This window comes from Arachis duranensis, chromosome 8 (assembly GCF_000817695.3).
Source record: "Arachis duranensis cultivar V14167 chromosome 8, aradu.V14167.gnm2.J7QH, whole genome shotgun sequence".
Taxonomy (NCBI): Eukaryota; Viridiplantae; Streptophyta; class Magnoliopsida; order Fabales; family Fabaceae; genus Arachis; species Arachis duranensis.
Window position 1 is genome coordinate 18,676,848 of NC_029779.3, and position 8,077 is coordinate 18,684,924.

At 37.3% G+C, this 8,077-nt stretch overlaps 1 non-coding gene across 1 annotated transcript; it reads right to left on the bottom strand.

Annotated features, from left to right (window-relative positions):
- Positions 1–5,467: 5,467 nt before the first annotated feature.
- On the bottom strand, positions 5,468–5,574 carry LOC127741363 (small nucleolar RNA R71). Its single transcript, XR_008002315.1, has one exon. It is a non-coding gene; the product is annotated as a small nucleolar RNA R71 (small nucleolar RNA).
- Positions 5,575–8,077: the final 2,503 nt, after the last annotated feature.

Consider the following 8,077-nt stretch of genomic DNA (forward strand, 5'->3'; position numbering starts at 1 on the left):
TCAGAATGGACCATCCTGGATATATTCTATGACGGTCTGTCTGAATTGTCTAAGATGTCATTGGACCATTCTGCAGGTAGATCTATTCACCTAAAGAAAACACCTACAGAAGTTCAGGAACTCATTGACATGGTTGCAAATAACCAGTTCATGTACACTTCTGAAAGGAATCCTGTGAGTAATGGGACGCCTCAGAGGAAGGGAGTTCTTGAAATTGATGCTCTGAATGCCATATTGGCTCAGCAAGTTAACATGATTTCTCGGAGTCTGAATGGATTGTAAAATGCATCCAACAGTACTAAAGAAGCATCTTCTGAAGAAGAAGCTTATGATCCTGAAAACCCTGCAATGGCAGAGGTGAATTACATGGGTGAAGCCTATGGAAACACCTATAACCCCTCATGGAGAAATCATCCAAATTTCTCATGGAATGATCAACAAAAGACCCAACAAGGCTTTAATAATGGTGGAAGAAACAGGTTTAGCAATAGCAAGCCTTTTCCATCATCTTCTCAGCAACAGACAGAGAATTCTGAGCAGAGCCCCTCTAGCTTAGCAAATATAGTCTTTGATCTATCTAAAGCCACTCTAAGTTTCATGAATGAAACAAGGTCCTCCATTAGAAATTTGGAGGCACAAGTGGGCCAGCTGAGTAAAAAAGTCACTGAAACTCCTCCTAGTAGTCTCCCAAGCAATACAGAAGAGAACCTAAAAAGAGAGTGCAAGACCATAACCTTACTTGGTATGGCCGAATGCACAGAGGAGGAGAAGGACGTGAATCCCAGTGAGGAAAACCTCGTGGGACGTCCTCTGGACAAAAAGGAGTTCCCAATTGGGAAACCTAAGGAATCTGAGGCTCATTTAGATACCATAGAGATTTCATTGAACCTCCTTTTACCATTCATGAGCTCTGATGGCTATTCATCTTCTGAAGAAGATGAAGACGTTGTTGAAGGGCAAGTTACCCAGTATTTAGGAGCAATCATGAAGCTGAATGCCAAGTTATTTGGTAATGAGACTTGGGAGGATGAACCTCCATTACTCATTAATGGACTGAATACCTGGGTTCAGCATACTTTACCTCAAAAGAAACAGGATCCTGGTAAATTCTTAAATACCCTGTACCATAGGCACCATGACCTTTGAGAAGGCTCTGTGTGACCTTGGGTCAGGTATTAACCTCATGCCACTCTTTGTAATGGAGAAACCTGGAATCTTTGAGGTACAGGCTACCAAATTCTCATTAGAGATGGCAGACAAATCCATGAAAAAGGCTTATGGACAGGTAGAGGACATGCTAGTAAAGGTCGAAGGCCTTTACATCCCTACTGATTTCATAATCCTAGACATTGGGAAGGATGAGGATGAATCCATCATCCTTGGAAGACCCTTCCTAGCCACATCAAAGGCTGTGTGATGAGCGGATAATTTATACGCTTTTTGGCATTGTTTTTAAGTAGTTTTTAGTATGTTCTAGTTACTTTTAGGGATGTTTTCATTAATTTTTATGCTAAATTCACATTTCTGGACTTTACTATGAGTTTGTGTGTTTTTCTATGATTTCAGGTATTTTCTGGCTGAAATTGAGGGACCTGAGCAAAACTTTGATAGGAGGCTGACAAAGGACTGCTGATGCTGTTGGAATCTGACCTCCCTGCACTCAAAATGGATTTTCTAGAGCTACAGAACTCAAAATGGCGTGCTCTCAACGGTGTTGGAAAGTAGACAACCAGATCTTTCCAGCAAGATATATTAGTTAATACTTTGTTCGAGAATTGACGACGTAAATTGGCGCTCAACGCCAGTTCTATGCTGTATTCTGGAGTCAAACGCCAGAAACACGTCACGAACCAGAGTTGAACGCCCAAAACACGTTACAACTTGGCGTTCAACTCCAAAAGAAGCCTCAGCTCGTGGATAGATCAAGCTCAGCCCAAACATACACCAAGCGGGCCCCAGAAGTGGATTTATGCATCAATTACTTACTTTTGTAAACCATAGTAGCTAGTTTATTATAAATAGAACTTTTTACTAGTGTATTAGACATCTTTGGTCTCAGTTTTAATTATTTATTTATCTTAGGAGGCTATTGATAACGTTTTGGGGGCTGGCCATTCGGCCATGCCTGGACCTATCACTTATGTATTTTCAACAGTGGAGTTTCTACACACCATAGATTAAGAGTGTGGAGCTCTGTTGTACCTCAAGTTTTAATGCAATTACTACTATCTTCTATCCAATTCGATTTATTCCTGTTCTAAGATATTCATTGCACTTCAACATGATGAATGTGATGATCCGTGACACTCATCATGATTCTCACCTATGAATGCGCGTGACTGACAACCACTTCCGTTCTACCTTAGATCGGGCGCATATCTCTTGGATTCCTTGATGAGAATCTTCGTGGTATAAGCTAGAATTTATGGCGGCATTCATAGGAATCTGGAAAGTCTAACCTTGTCTGTGGTATTCCAAGTAGGATTCCGGGATTGAATGACTGTGACGAGCTTCAAACTCCTGAAGGCTGGGCGTTAGTGACATACGCAAAAGAATCACTGGATTCTATTCCAACCTGATTGAGAACCGACAGATGATTAGCCGTGATGTGACAGAGCATTTAGACCATTTTCACTGAGAGGATGGGATGTAGCCATTGACAACGGTGATGCCCTACATACAACTTGCCATAGAAAGGAGTGATAAAAAACTGGAAGGAAGAAGTAGAAAAGCAAAGATTCAGAAGGAACACAGCACCTCCATACACCTATCTGAATTTCCCACCATTGAATTACATGAGTAACTTTATCTTTATTTTCTATTTATTTTATTGTCATTATTTAAACCAATAATCTCTTAATCCATTTAAATCCGCCTGACTGGGATTTACAAGATGACCATAGCTTGCTTCATACCAACAATCTCTGTGGGATCGATCCTTACTCACGTAAGGTATTACTTGGACGACCCAGTACACTTTCTGGTTAGTTGTACGGAGTTGTGACAAAGTGTGATTTATGTTTGAGAGCACCAAGTCTTTGGAGTCATTGTTGATGATCACAAAATCCGTGCACCAAGTTTTTGGCGCCGTTGCCGGGGATTGTTTGAGTATGGATAACTGACGGTTCATCTTGTTGCTTAGATTAGGTAATTTTCTTTTCAAAAATTTTCAAAAATCTTTCAAAAAAAATTTTTTATTCCTATTTTCGAAATTTTTTTTTAAATAAATCATTCTATGGCTTCAAAACATTTAAGAATGGATTCCAGAGTTTCATGAAGCATGTTGAATCCTGGCTGGCTGCAAAGCCATATTCAAACTCCTTTAGAATTGGTCTTCAACTAATCACCACAATGCATGTAATTCCATCCTAAAGCTGACTGGCTATTAAGCCATGTCCAACCCTTTGATTGGAGATTTGGGCTAATATTGAAAGATTCCTGGAATTCTTCTTAAAGATTTTGAATTTCTTATTTTCTTTTTCCTATATGTTTTTCGAAAAAATAAAATAAAATACAAAAAAATTAGAAAAAAATAAAAAATATTTTGTGTTTCTTGTTTGAGTCTTGAGTCAATTTTTAAGTTTGGTGTCAATTGCATGTTCTTAAAATTATTATGCATTTTTCGAAAATTCATGCATTCATGGTGTTCTTCATGATCTTCAAGTTGTTCTTGATAAGTCTTCTTGTTTGATCTTGATGTTTTCTTATTTTGTGTTGTATGTTGTTTTTCATATGCATTTTTGCATTCATAGTGTCCATGCATTAAAGAATTCTAAGTTTGGTGTCTTGCATGTTTTCTTTGCATCAAAATTTTTTCAAAAATATGTTCTTGATATTCATCATGATCTTCAAAGTGTTCTTGGTGTTCATCTTAACATTCATTGTGTTCTTGCATGCATAATTTGTTTTGATCCAAAATTTTCATGTTTTGGGTCATAATTGTGTTTTTTTCTCTCATAATTAAAATTCAAAAATAAAAAAATATATTTTCCTTAATTTTCTCATAATTTTCGAAAATTTGAGTTGACTTAGTCAAAAATTTTTAAAATTAGTTGTTTCTTACAAGTCAAGTCAAATTTTCAATTTTAAAAATCCTATCTTTTCAAAACTTTTTCAAAAATCAAATCTTTTTCATTTTTATCTTATGATTTTCGAAAATTTAAAAATATTTTTCAAAAATCTTTTTTTTTTAAATTTTATCTTTATTTTCGAAAATTATGCTAACAATTAATGTGATTGATTCAAAAATTTAAAGTTTGTTACTTTCTTGTTAAGAAAGGTTCAATCTTTAAATTCTAGAATCATATCTTTTAGTTTCTTGTTAGTCAAGTAATTAATTTTAATTTTAAAAATTAAATCTATCTTATCTTATCTTTTATATCATATTTTTTTCAAAATTTTATCTTTTTCAAAAATTTGATTTTAAAATATCTTTTATCTTTTTCAAAAATTTGATTTCAAAATATCTTATCTAACTTCTTATCTTCTTATCTTTTCAAAAATGATTTTCAAATCTCTTTCAATCAACTAACTAACTTTTTGTTGGTTTTTTATCTTTTTCAAAACCATCTAACTACTTTTCTATCTCTAATTTTTGAAAATATCTCCTTCTTTTTCAAAAATTCTTTTTAATTAATTAATTGTTTCAAATTTTAATTTTAATATTAATTTCTTATCTTAATTTTTGAAAATCATTAACTCCTTTTCAAAAATATTTTCGAAAATCTCTCTCTCATCTTCTTCTATTTATTTATTTATTTACTAACACTTCTCTTCACCTCTCTTCATCTCCAATCACTGCCTCTATCCTTACCCTTGTGTTTGGAGTCTTCTTCACTTTTATTCATTTCTTCTTCTACTAATAATAAGGATCCTCTTTACTGTGACATAGAGGATTCCTCTTCCTTTTCTTTTTTCTCTTATCTTTCGTATGAGCAGGAACAAGGAAAAAGGAACTCTTGTTGAAGCTGATCCTAAACCTGAAAGGACTCTAAAGAGGAAACTAAGAGAAGCTAAATTACAACAACCTAGAGGCAACCTTTCTGAAATTTTCGAACAAGAGAAGGAGATGGCAGCCGAACTCAACAACAATAATGCAAGGAGGATGCTTGGTGATTTCACTAAACCAACGTCCAAGTTTGATGGAAGAAGCATCTCAATTCCTGCCATTGGAGTAAATAATTTTGAACTGAAACCTCAATTAGTTGCTTTGATGCAACAGAACTGCAAGTTTCATGGACTTCCATCTGAAGATCCTTATCAGCTTTTAACTGAGTTCTTGCAGATTTGTGAGACTGTTAAGACAAATCGAGTAGATCCTGAAGTCTACAGGCTCATGCTTTTCCCTTTTGCTATAAGAGACAGAGCTAGAACATGGTTGGACTCACAACCTAAAGATAGCCTGGACTCCTGGGATAAGTTGGTCACGACCTTCTTGGATAAATTCTTTCATCCTCAAAAGTTGAGCAAGCTTAGAGTGGATGTTCAGACCTTCAAGCAAAAAGATGGTGAATCCCTCTATGAAGCTTGGGAAAGATACAAGCAGATGACCAAAAAGTGTCCTTCTGATATGTTTTCAGAATGATCATATTAGATATATTCTATTATGGTCTATCTGAGTTTTCCAAAATATCATTGGACCATTCTACAGGTGGATCCATTCACTTAAAGAAAATGCATGCAGAAGCTCAAGAACTTATTGACATGGTTGCAAATAACCAATTCTTGTACACTTCTGAGAGGAATTCTGTGAATAATGGGACGCCTCAGAGGAAGGAAGTTCTTGAAATTGATGCTCTGAATGCCATATTGGCTCAGAACAAAGTGTTGACTCAACAAGTCAACATGATTTCTCAAAGTCTGAATGGATGGCAAAATGCATCCAACAGTACTAAAGAGGCAAATTCTGAAGAAGCTTATGATCCTGAGAACCCTGCAATAGCCGAGGTAAATTACATGGGTGAACCTTATGGAAACACCTATAATTCATCATGGAGAAATCATCCAAATTTCTCATGGAAGGATCAACAAAAGCCTCAACAAGGCTTTAATAATGGTGGAAGAAATAGGCTAAGCAATAACAAGCCTTTTCCATCATCTTCTCAGCAACAGACAGAGAATTCTGAGCAGATCCCCTCTAATTTAGCAAATTTAGTCTCTAATCTATCTAAGGCCACTTTAAGTTTCATGAGTGAAACAAGGTCCTCCATCAGAAATTTGGAGGCACAAGTGGGCCAGCTGAGTAAGAAAGTCACTGAAACTCCTCCCAGTATTCTCCCAAGCAATACAGAATAAAATCCGAAAGGAGAGTGCAAGGCCATTGATGTAATCAATATGGCCGAATGCACAAGGGAGGAGAAGGACGAAAATCCTAGTGAGGAAGACCTCCTGGGACGTCTCTCAAACAAGAAGGAGTTCCCTATTGAGGACCTAAAGGAATCTGAGGCTCATATAGAGATTCCATTAAATCTCCTTCTGCCATTCATGAGCTCTGAGAACTATTCTTCCTATGAAGAGGATGAAGATGTAACTGAAGAGCAAGTTGGTCAATATCTAGGAGCCATCATGAAGCTAAATGCCAAGTTATTTGGTAATGAGAGGAAGCATGAAAAGCTTCTCTCAGTACAGAGTCAAACAAAGCCCCAACAATCAACTCTAAGTTTGGTGTTGGGAGGCCACATCCAAACTCTAAGTTTGGTGTTGAGAAGCCCCCACAATCAAACTCTAAGTTTGGTGTTGGGAGGCCCTTATCCTGCTCTGAACATCTGTAAGGCTCTATGAGAGCCCACAGTCAAGCTATTGACATTAAAGAAGCGCTTGTTGGGAGGCAACCCAATTTTTATTTACCTAATTCTATTTTTATTTTATTGTTCTTTTATGTTTTATTAGGTTCATGATCATGTGGAGTCACAAAACAAATACAAAAATTAAAAACAGAATCAAAAACAGCAGAAGAAAAAGCACACCCTGGAGGAGGAGCTTACTGGCATTTAAACGCCAGTAAGAAGCATCTGGCTGGCGTTCAACGCCAGAACAGAGCATGGATCTGGCGTTGAACGCCAGAAACATGCAGCAATCTGGCGTTTAAATGCCAGGATAGGAAAGCTGGCGTTCAATGCCAGAAACATGCTGCAGATGGGCGTTGAATGCCCAGAACAAGCACAGGATGGGCGCTGAACGCCCAAAACAAGCATCAATCCGGTGTTCAAACGCCAGGATTGCATGCAAAGAGCGTTTTACACGCCTCATTGGTGCAGGGATGTAAATCCTTGACACCTCAGGATCTGTGGACCCAACAGGATCACCTCAGGATCTGTGGACCTCACAGGATCCCCACCTACCTCACCCTCTCTCTTTCTCCATTCATGGTCATCCCTTCTGTTTTCCATTCACCACTCACATCCATCCACTCTTCCCATACACCCCACCTACCTTCAAAATTCAAAATCTATTTCCCACCTAATCCCACCCATATAACCGAATACACACATCCCTCCATCTCCTCCATACCTTCTTCTTCTTCTTCTTCTTCTATTCTTTCATCTTTTGCTCAAGAGCGAGCAACATTCTAAGTTTGGTATGGTAAAAGCATAGCCTTTTTGTTTTTTCATAACCATTGATGGCACTTAAGGCCAGAGAAACCTCTAGAAAGAGGAAAGGGAAGACAAAAGCTTCCATCTCAATGGTCCATAGCTCAGTAATAGAGCATTTGACTACACATCGAGAAATCCCTGAGATACCTCAGAGGATACATTTTCCTCCACATAATTATTGGGAGCAACTAAGGATAGGAGCAACAAAATCACCAGGGATCAAGCAACAAAGGCAAGGAAGAGACATAGAGGAGCTCAAAAACATAGAGGACCTCAGACGCTCTATTGATCTTCAAGAGGGAGACACCACCCACACTAAGGTGGACTCATTCCTTAATCTTTTTGTCTATTCATTTGCTGTTTTCATTTTTTATGCTATATATTTGTGTGTCTTTACTTCATGATCATTAGTAGTTAGTAACTATGTCTCAAAGTTATGAATAATTCCATTAATCCTTCACCTCTCTTAAATGAAAAATGTTTCT